Source organism: Ornithorhynchus anatinus, chromosome 3 (genome assembly GCF_004115215.2).
Source record: "Ornithorhynchus anatinus isolate Pmale09 chromosome 3, mOrnAna1.pri.v4, whole genome shotgun sequence".
In the NCBI taxonomy this organism is placed as follows: domain Eukaryota; kingdom Metazoa; phylum Chordata; class Mammalia; order Monotremata; family Ornithorhynchidae; genus Ornithorhynchus; species Ornithorhynchus anatinus.
The window spans coordinates 4148511-4158251 of NC_041730.1; the positions used below are offsets into that span (position 1 = coordinate 4148511).

At 65.1% G+C, this 9741-nt stretch overlaps 1 long non-coding RNA gene across 1 annotated transcript; it reads right to left on the reverse strand.

The window, feature by feature from the left end:
* Positions 1 to 2120: 2120 nt before the first annotated feature.
* On the reverse strand, positions 2121 to 6924 carry LOC114810302. Its single transcript, XR_005659804.1, has 2 exons — positions 6858 to 6924; positions 2121 to 2490 (listed from the first exon to the last, which is right to left on the reverse strand). It is a non-coding gene; the product is annotated as an uncharacterized LOC114810302 (long non-coding RNA).
* Between the last annotated feature and the right edge of the window lie 2817 nt (positions 6925 to 9741).

Consider the following 9741-nt stretch of genomic DNA (forward strand, 5'->3'; position numbering starts at 1 on the left):
CGTCCCACGGGAGGCTCGCGGTCGACCCCCATTTTACGGACGAGGTGACCGGGGCACAGAGAAGCGACGTGACTTGCCCACGGTCAGGCAGCAAAGCGGCGGGGGCGGGATTCCAACTCGTGACCTCCGACTCCCAAGCCCGGGATTAGAACCCACGACCTCTGACTCCAGAGCCCGGCCTCTTTCCACCGAGTCACCCCGGGGGGAGGGGAGGGCTCACCCACCCCCACTCTCTACCTCCCCCCCCCCCCCACCCGGTGGCTCAGTGGGCAGAGCCCGGGCCCGGGAGTCGGAAGGACCCGGGTTCTAATCCCGGCTCCGCCTCGTGTCTGCCGTGGGACCGCGGGCGGGTCGCCTCGCTTCTCACTCCCCTCGTCTGTCAGACGGGGATGAAGAGCGGGAGCCCCAGGAGGGCCGGGGCCCGGGTCCGACCCGATGAACTGAACTCCCCCAGCGCTCAGAACGGCGCCCGGCACCTAGTACGCGTTTGACGACCACCGGGATGACGATCGCCACGATCGTCATCCCCTCCCCCGGTCCGGGCCGGAGGGCGGGGGCGACGCCGCCCCCGAAGATCTCCCTAAAGCTCCCCGACACCGCCCCCCCGGGAGGGGCAGCCGGGGCGGGACCCGTCCAGCAGACGCCCCCGCTCCCTCCGAGCGCGGCAGGGCGGCTCGGTGGCGAGAGCGGGGTCTGGGGGGTCAGGGGACGTGGGTTCTAATCCCGCCCCCGCCACTCCTCCGCTGGGTGACCTTGGGCGAGTCGCTTCGCTTCTCGCGCCTCAGCGAGCTCATGTGGAAAATGGGGATGAAGACCGGGAGCCCCGCGTGGGCCAACCCGATGACCCTGGATCTCCCCTAGCACTCAGAACGGTGCTCTGCACCTAGTAAGCGCCTAACCAACACCATCATCATTTAGATCATTATCTGGACGTCAGGGCCGCCCTCCCTCCCCACCCCCGCCAGCGTCTCGGCTCCGGCGCCCACACTCGGTCCCGGGGGTGGGACGCCGGCGGCGCACAGAGCCGCGAGGGCGACGACCTCCCGGCCCGGTCGCCCTCCTCCGCCCCCGGCCGGGCCCAGCGGGCAGAGATGGCGGCGTGGCTCGGCGGAAGGGGCCCGGGCTTGGGAGTCGGAGGTGACGGGTTCTAATCCCGGCCCCGCCACCCGTCGGCTGGGCGGCACTTCACTTCCCGGTGCCTCGGTGGCCTCCTCTGGAGAACGGGGCCGAAGACCGGGAGCCCCACGGGGGACGGCCGGATGACCCCGCATCTCCCCCGGCGCTTAGAACGGTGCTCGGCCCGGAGCGGGCGCTCGACAAGTGCCAACGTTATCATTATCGGTCACGCCGGCTGACGGCCCGGCCTAGCCCGGGGAGGCCGCGGACGCGGAGCGGGCACGCCCGGGCGGGCCCCGGAGGGACACGGGCGACCACGGGACCGGGGCGACCGGGCCCGGCGGGGCCGCGGGTCGGCGACCCCCGCCAGGAGAGCGGAACGAGCAGGGTGGACGAGGATGGGGCAGGACGGCGCCTCTCCCCGCCCCCGCCCCGGACCCCGGGGACCCAAGAGGCAGCACGGCGTGGCGGCTGGAGCCCGGGCCTGGGGGGCAGAAGATCACGGGTTCTGATCCCGGCCCCGCCACCTGCCCGCTGTGTGACCCGGACGAGTCGTCCCACGTCTCTGGGCCCCGGCGACCTCCTCTGTCAAATGGGGACGGAGGCCGTGAGCCCCCCCCCCCCCCGGGGGACCGTGTCCAACCCGATTTGCTTGGATCCACCCCGGCGCCTGGTACGGTGCCCGGCACACGGTCGGGACTTGACAGATGATATTATTATTATTCCCAGGGGTTGGGGACTCCCATCTCCAACGGCATCTGGTCCTGCCATCTCCCCGGTTCCGTTCTGCGGCCGCCCCGGCCCCCCGGGGGGGCGGCCGCCCTCTTGGTCGTCGGTCTTTACCGAGCGCCCGCTGCGGGCGAAGCGCCGTTCCGGGCACCCGGCGTGTCCGACCGGAGAAGGGGGGACCCGGGGGAGGGAAGGGGGGGTCTCCGATCAAACGGGCTCACGCAGCCGACGTGCCCCCCAGCCGGGGGAAAGAAAAGTGGGTCGAGGCGGAGAAGTACGTCGACAGACAGACTGATCTACACGGGGAGCTGGCGGGGGAGGGCGGCCGTCGAGGAAGACTCGCCGGGAAGTTGCGAGGGGGCGGGAGGGACGTGATCTGAGGTGGGGGTGGAGGGGAAGGCCCCCCCCCCCCGCTCCGAGCGAGGGCGGGGACGGAGAGTGGGGGGCGGCGGTCAGGGCTTGCAGCTCCGGGCGGAGAGGGGGGTCAGGGTGGGCCGGCTGGGCAGCCTCTGGAAGGCGGCGGCGGCGGTCAGCGGGCAGGCGGCGGGCGGGAGGGGCGTCTTCTCCGGGGTCCCGGCGGGAGAGCGGACGACGGGCCGGTAGCCCCCCGGCCTCGCGGGCGAGCTCCCGTCCTCCGCGGCAGCGCTGAGGGTGGGAGACGGCCGTTTCAGACGTTTATTAATAATAATAACGATAACATCAAGGATGATAACCACCGGAGCATCTGCCAAGCGCCAGGCACCATACTGAGCGCCGGGGTGGGACCAGGCCAATCGGGTCGGACGCAGTCCCCGTCCCACGTGGGGCTCGCCGTCTCCCTCCCCGTTCGACAGGGGAGGGAACCGAGGCCCAGACAAGTGAGTCGCCCGAGGTCACGCGGCGGACAGGCGGCGGGGGCCGGGATCAGAACCCACGACCAGTCGGGCTCCCGGGCCAGGGCCCCATCCGGTTCGCCACGTTGCCGTCCCCCGGATCTCTCGCCCCCAGTGACGAGGCCACGTGTTTTATTCGTGCTAGGAGCAGCCTGGCCTAGGGGGTGGAGCCCGGGACCGGGACTCAGGAGGTCGCGGGTTCTAAACCCGCCCCCACCACTTGTCTGCCGTGTGACCCCGGGCGAGTCACTGCACTTCTCCGTTCCTCGGTCCCCTCGTCCGTAAAATGGGGATGGAGACCGCGAGCCCCACTCGGGACAGGGATTGTGTCCACGGCCAGCCCGGAGCTTCGTACGGCGCCTGGCCCGTAGCGAGCGCTTAACCAGAACTGTAATGATCGTTATTATTATTACTACTATTATCCCCGCCCCCGGTGCTCAGTACAGTGCCTGACGCAGAGCGAGGGCTTAACGAAAACCATAATTATCATTATTACTCTCATCCACCCCAGTGCTCAGTACAGTGCCTGACGCAGAGCGGGTGCTTAACGAGAACCATAATTATCATTATTACTCTCATCCACCCCAGTGCTCAGTACAGTGCCTGACACAGGGCGGGTGCTTAACGAGAACCATGATTATCATTGTTATTATTATTATCATCCACCCCAGTGCTTAGTACAGTGCCTGACACAGAGCGAGTGCTTAACGAGAAGCAGCGTGGCTCAGTGGAAAGAGCACGGGCTTTGGAGTCAGGGCTCATGAGTTCGAATCCCAGCTCTGCCACTTGTCGGCTGTGTGACTGTGGGCGAGTCACTTAACTTCTCTGTGCCTCAGTTCCCTCATCTGTAAAATGGGGATTAAGACTGTGAGCCCCACGTGGGACGACCTGATTCCCCTGTGTCTACCCCAGCGCTTAGAACGGTGCTCGGCACATAGTAAGCGCTTAACAAATACCAACATTATTATTATTATTATTATTAACGAAAAACATTATTATTATTATTATTACTATTATCCACCCCAGTGCTTAGTACAGTGCCTGACCCATAGCCAGGGCTTAACAAATACCGCAATTATTATTATTTCCTAGTCGTAAGTCAGGAGATCTCCCGCCTCCTCTCAAATTCCACCCCCTCCACCTGTGCCTCTGATCCCATCCCTTTTTTATCTTTTCAAAACGCTGGCCCCCCTCCCTTTTCCTCTCCCCGAACTTCATTTTCAACCGCTCGCTTTCCAGTGGCTCTACCTGTCGTATCCTCCTCTCCCAAGCATCCGGTACAGTGCTCTGCACACGGTAAGCGCTCAATAAATTCCATCGATCGATCGATCGCTCCTTCCCCGCCGCTCTCCAACTCGCCCGCGTCCGCCCCATCCTAAACGCCGCCCCCGCTCACGGCCCCCTCCCCCTCCTCCCGTTCCTCCCCCAACTCCCCGAGCGCGTCGTCTCCACCGGCCGTCTCCGCTTCCCCTCCTCCGGTCCGGCTCCCGTCCCCTTCGCTCCACGGAGGCCACCTCTCTGTTGCCCGGTCGTCCCTTCCAAGCGCTCGGTACGGCGCTCGGCAGGTACGGCCGAATGACCGAATCCTCTCGGGGGGTCGCCGGCGACCCCCTCCTCGCCGTATCCGACGGCCTCGACTCCATCCTCATCCTCCTCCGGCTCTCGGCTGCCTCCGATCCCGTGGACCACCCCTTTTCTCCCGGAACGGTTAACCGACCGTGGCTTCGCCGACGCTGTCCTCTCTCCGGGGTCTTCTCCTCTGTCTCCGGCCCCGCTCATTCAAACAACTGATCGCATTTATCGAGCGCTTACTGCGTGCGGGATACTCTATTGATGATAATGATAACGTTGGTATCTGTCTAGCGCTTACTATGTGCCGAGCACCGTTCTAAGCGCCGGGGGAGACACAAGGGAACGAGGCGGTCCCATGTGAGGCTCACAGTCTTCACCCCCATTTTACAATACAACGTTCCCATCACCGGGGACGGCACTACCATCCTTTCCCCCCTCACGGGCCCGCAAGCCCGGCGTCATCCTTGACTCCGCTCTCTCCTTCATCCCACACATCCGATCCGTCACCAAAACCTGCCACCTTCACGCCGCCGCCAAGATCTGCCTTTTCCTCTCCATCCACGTTAGTCCGATGCCCCCTCCTCTCCCGTCGGCCTCCTCTCTGACCTCCCGCCTCGCCCCACTTCAGTCCCCGCTTCACTCCGCCGCCCGGATTCTCTTTCTACGGAATCGTTCGGGGCACGTCACCCGCCCCCTCCTCAGAAGTCTCCAGCGGTTGCCCCTCCACCTCCGTATCGAGCAAAGACTCCTCCCTCTTGGCTTCCGAGCCCCCCGACCCCGGCCCCCTCCTCCCTCCCCTCCCTCCCCTCCTTCTCCATCCGAGGCCGCACGTTCCGCTCCTCCGGCCTCCGTCTCTCCCGTCCCGCCGCCGACCCCCGGCCCGCGTCCTCCCGCCGTCCCGGGACGCCCTCCCTCCTCGCCTCCGCCAAGCTCCCTCTCTTCCCCCCTCCGAAGCCCTCCTGAGAGCTCACCTCCTCCGGGAGGCCTTCCCGCACTGAGCCCCCCTTTCGCTCAGCTCCCCCTCCTGCGTCGCCTCGCTCCCTTTACTCAACGCCCCCCGCCACCCCACAGCGCTCGTGTACGTGAATCTATCGTTTGATTTCTTTATATCGATGCCTGTTTACTTGTTTTGATAAGCAGATATCGATAACTTTATTTAGATTGCTGCCTGTTTTCCGGTCTTGCCGTCTGTCTCCCCCCCTTCTAGACGGTGAAGCCCGTTGTTGGGTAGGAACCGTCTCTATCTGTTGCCGAACTGTACTTTCCAAGCGCTCGACGAACACCACGGAACGAACGAGTCGGCAGACCAGCCCCCTGCCCACAGGGAGTCTAGAGGGGGAGACGGACGTTAAAATGAAAGACAGATACGGACGCGAGCGCCGAGGGGCCGAGGCCGAGGCGAATAAAGCGCTCAGAACAGTGCTTCGCACACAGCAAGCTCTTGATGAGTACGATCGAACGAATAAAGCGTGGATTTGCGAGGGCGACGCGGAAGGGAGTGGGAGAGGAGGAAGTGAGGGTTCAGTCTCCTCGTTCCTCAAAACCGTTCAGGCCACGTCTCCTCGTTCCTCAAGACCCTCCCGGCGGTCGCCCACCTACGTCCCCGCACCGGACGGAAACTCCTCCTCCCTCTTGGCTTCGAAGCCCCCCGTCGCCCGGCCCCCTCCTTCCTCGCCTCCCTTCTCTCCTCCTCCGACCCGGCCGGCACGCTCCGCTCCTCTGACGCCAACCTTCTCCCCGGGCCTCCGGCCCGTCCATCTCGCCGCCGACCTCTCTCCCCCGTCCCGCCTCCGTCCCGGGACGCCCTCCCTCCTCAAATCCCACGGACGAATCCTCCTTCCCGCCCTCCCTTCACAGCCTCGCCGAAGGCCCGCCCCCTCCAAGAAGCCTTCCCGGACCAACCCCCCCTTTCCCCTTCTCCCCCTCCCTTCCGCGTCGCCCCGGCTCGCTCCCTTCCTTCGTCGCCCCCGTCCCGGCCCCGCCCCGCTTACGTCCGCGTCTCTCATTTGTTTCTTTCTATTCACGTCTGCCTCCCCCTCTAGACTATAAGCTCGTGGCGGGCAGGGAAGCCGACTGTTTCTCGTTCTCTTGTACTCTCCCGAGCGCCTAGTGATGATACTAATAATAACGTCGGTATCCGTTAAGCGCTTGCTACGTGCGGAGCACCGTTCCACGCGCCGGGGGAGATACGGGGCCTTCGGGTCGGCCCACGGGAGGCTCGCATCAATCCCCGTTGGACAGATGAGGTAACTGAGGCGCAGAGAAGTGAAGTGTACCCAGTAGGTGCTCAGTAAGTACGACTGAAGGGTGAATGAACGAATGAACGCTTGCCCTCGTGGTTTCCTCTGGGCTTTGCCCACGAGGGCAAGAAAGACCAACGCCCGCGGCAGGGAGAGAAGCCCACCGCTGCGTTCCTCCACTGGGTGCCCTGGTGGGTGGGTTGGGGGTGGGAAGGGGGGAAGACACGCCTCGGTTTCCCTCTGCGATCCTGCCCCGTCCCCCCCACCTCCCCGACCCCACGCCCGCAGAGCAGGCTCGGTGCCCGCGGGGACCCGGAGGGGGACGTACCGGGGGCCGTCGGAGCCGAAGGCGTCGGGGCCCCCCGGGGGTCCGGTCCCGGCCCGGCTGCCCTCCTTCCCCGGCCGGGCCGCCTCCTCCGGGCCGAGGCCCGGGCTCCGCCCCGGCGTCCCCCACGGGGTGGCCGGCCTCAGCTGTCTCCTCCGGGGCCGGGGGCCGGGACCCCGCGGGGCGGGGGGCGAGGGGAGCCCGGGCGGGGAGGGGCTGAAGGGGAGGCCCCCGGGCGGGCCGGGGGCCGAGCGGGCATCTGGAAGGCAAGAAGAAACCAGTGCCGGGTCAGGGGGCGAGGGCGGCCCGGGGCTCCCAGCCGGGCCGGGGCGGTGGGGAGACGGGGGTCCGGGTCCCGGGCGGTCCGGGGTGGGGGGGGGGGTGCGTTTTGGGGGGCGGGGGTACCTGGGGAGGGCCGCCAGAGGGGTGACAAGGACCGGAAGGCCGGAGAGCCGCGGAGAGACGGGCCGGTGCGGGGGGTCACGGGGGGCTTCTCCTCGCTCCTGTCCAGGGGACTGGCCTTGCTTTCTTCATCCTCTTCCTCCTTCTCCTCCTCTTTTTCCTCCTTCTCTTTCTCCCCCTGAATGATTTCCAGGAACCTGAAACGAGAACCCCAAAGAGCTGACCTCCTACAACAATCACTGCGGTGTCTGTGAAGCGCTTACTCTGGGCCAGGCCCCGCACCGGGGAGAAGAGGGGCAAATCGGGTTGGGCGCAGTCCCTGTCCCGCGTGGGGCTCCCGGTCTTCGTCCCCACTCGACGGATGAGGGAACCGAGGCCCGGAGAACAATAATCGTAGCATCTGCCGAGCGCTCACTGCGCGACGGGGACCGTACCCGGCGCCGGGGCGGGAACGAGCGAATCGGGTCGGACGGGGGTCCCCGTCCCACGTGGGGCTCGCCGTCTCCATCCCCGTTTTCCAGATGAGGTCACCGAGGCCCAGAGAAGCGAAGCGACTCGCCCACGGTCACCCAGCTGACGAGTGGCAGAGCCGGGAGTCGAACTCATGACCTCGGACTCCCGAGCCCGGGCTCTCGCCACTGAGCCACGCTATTTACCGAGCGCTTACTCTGTGCGGAGCACTGGGCCAAGCCCCCGGGAGAGTAATCAGTCCATCCTAATTACCGAGCGCTTACTGTGTGCGGAGCACCGGGGTAAGAGCTGGGGACAGTAGTCGGTCCTATCTTTCGAGCACTTACTGAGTGCGGAGCACTGAGCTAAGCACTTGGGAGAGTAGTCAGTCAGTCAGTCCTATTTATTGAGCGCTTACAGAGTGCGGAGCACTGGGCCAAGCGCTTGGGAGAGTAGTCAGTCCTCGGTCCCCTCGTCTGGAAAATGGGGATTAACCGGGAGCCTCACGTGGGACCACCTGATTCCCCCGGGTCTCCCCCGGCGCTGAGAACGGTGCTCGGCACCTAGGAAGCGCTTAACGGATCCCGACGTTATTATGATAGCAAGCGCTTAACAGATACCAACGTTCTTCTTCTTCTTCTCTGGGCCTCAGTTCCCTCCTGGGTGAAACGGGGGTGCAGGGCGGGAGCCCCACGGGGGCCAGGGAGGGGGTCCGGCCCGAGGAAGGGGCTCAACGAAGACCCCCGTCGTTCGGCACGTGGTCGACAGGGAGGCGAGGCCCGGGCGACGGCCACCAGGGGGCGCGGGGAAGCGGCGCGCCCACCCTCGACCCGCCCCGCCCCCGGGCCACGTCAATCACCGCGGACCCCGCTTCCGGCGCCGCTCCGTGGCAACGGGCCCCGCCCCCCGACAAGTCCGTCACGTCAGGACACGCCCCCAGGCGAGGCCCCGCCCCCGTGCACGTCCGTCGGGTCAAGCCCCGCCCCCAGACGAGTCCCTCGTAACAGGCCCCGCCCCGAGACACGTCCATCAAAACAGGCCCCCCCCCCGGACACGTCCATCAAGCCAGGCCCCGCCCCAAAACACGTCCGTCACCACAGGCCCCGACCCTGGACACGTCCATCAAGTCAGACCTCGCCCCTAGACACGTCCATCAAGTCAGACCCCGCCCCTAGACACGTCCATCAAGTCAGACCTCACCCCTAGACACGTCCATCAAGTCAGACCCCGCCCCCAGACACGTCCATCACCACAGGCCCCATCCCAGGACACGTCCATCACCACAGGCCCCGCCCCCAGACACGTCCATCAAGTCAGACCCCCCGCCCCTAGACACGTCCATCAAGTCAGACCCCGCCCCTAGACACGTCCATCAAGTCAGACCTCGCCCCTAGACACGTCCATCAAGTCAGACCCCGCCCCCAGACACGTCCATCACCACGGGCCCCGCCCCCGGACACATCCATCACCACGGGCCCCGCCCCCAGAGCCGTCCATCACCCCGGGCCTGTCTGTCCCGGGGCTGGCCCAATCCTAATAATGATGACCAGTATTATTATTATTATTGTGATGGCATTTGTTCAGCGCTTACTGTGTGCCAAGCACTGTTCTAAGCGTCTGGAGTAGACGCCAGGTAATGAGGTTGCTCCCCGAGGGGCTCCCAGTCTTCATCCCCATTTGACCGATGAGGGAACTGAGGCGCGGAGAAGAATCAGAATTGTGGTATTTGTTAAGCGCTTATTACGTGCTAAGCACTGTTCTAGGCCCTGGGGTAGATGCGAGGTAAGCACGTTGCCCCACGTGGGGCTCACGGTCTTCGTCCCCGTTCTATAGATGAGGGAACTGAGGCCCAGAGATCAACGATGATAATAATAATAATAATAATAATAATAATAGTGGTATTTGTTAAGAGCTTACTACATGCCAAGCACCGTTCTAAACGCCGGGGTAGATACAGGGGAATCGGGTTGTCCCACGTGGGGCTCACGCTTTTAATCCCCATTTTCCCGATGAGTTAACTGAACCCCAGAGAAAT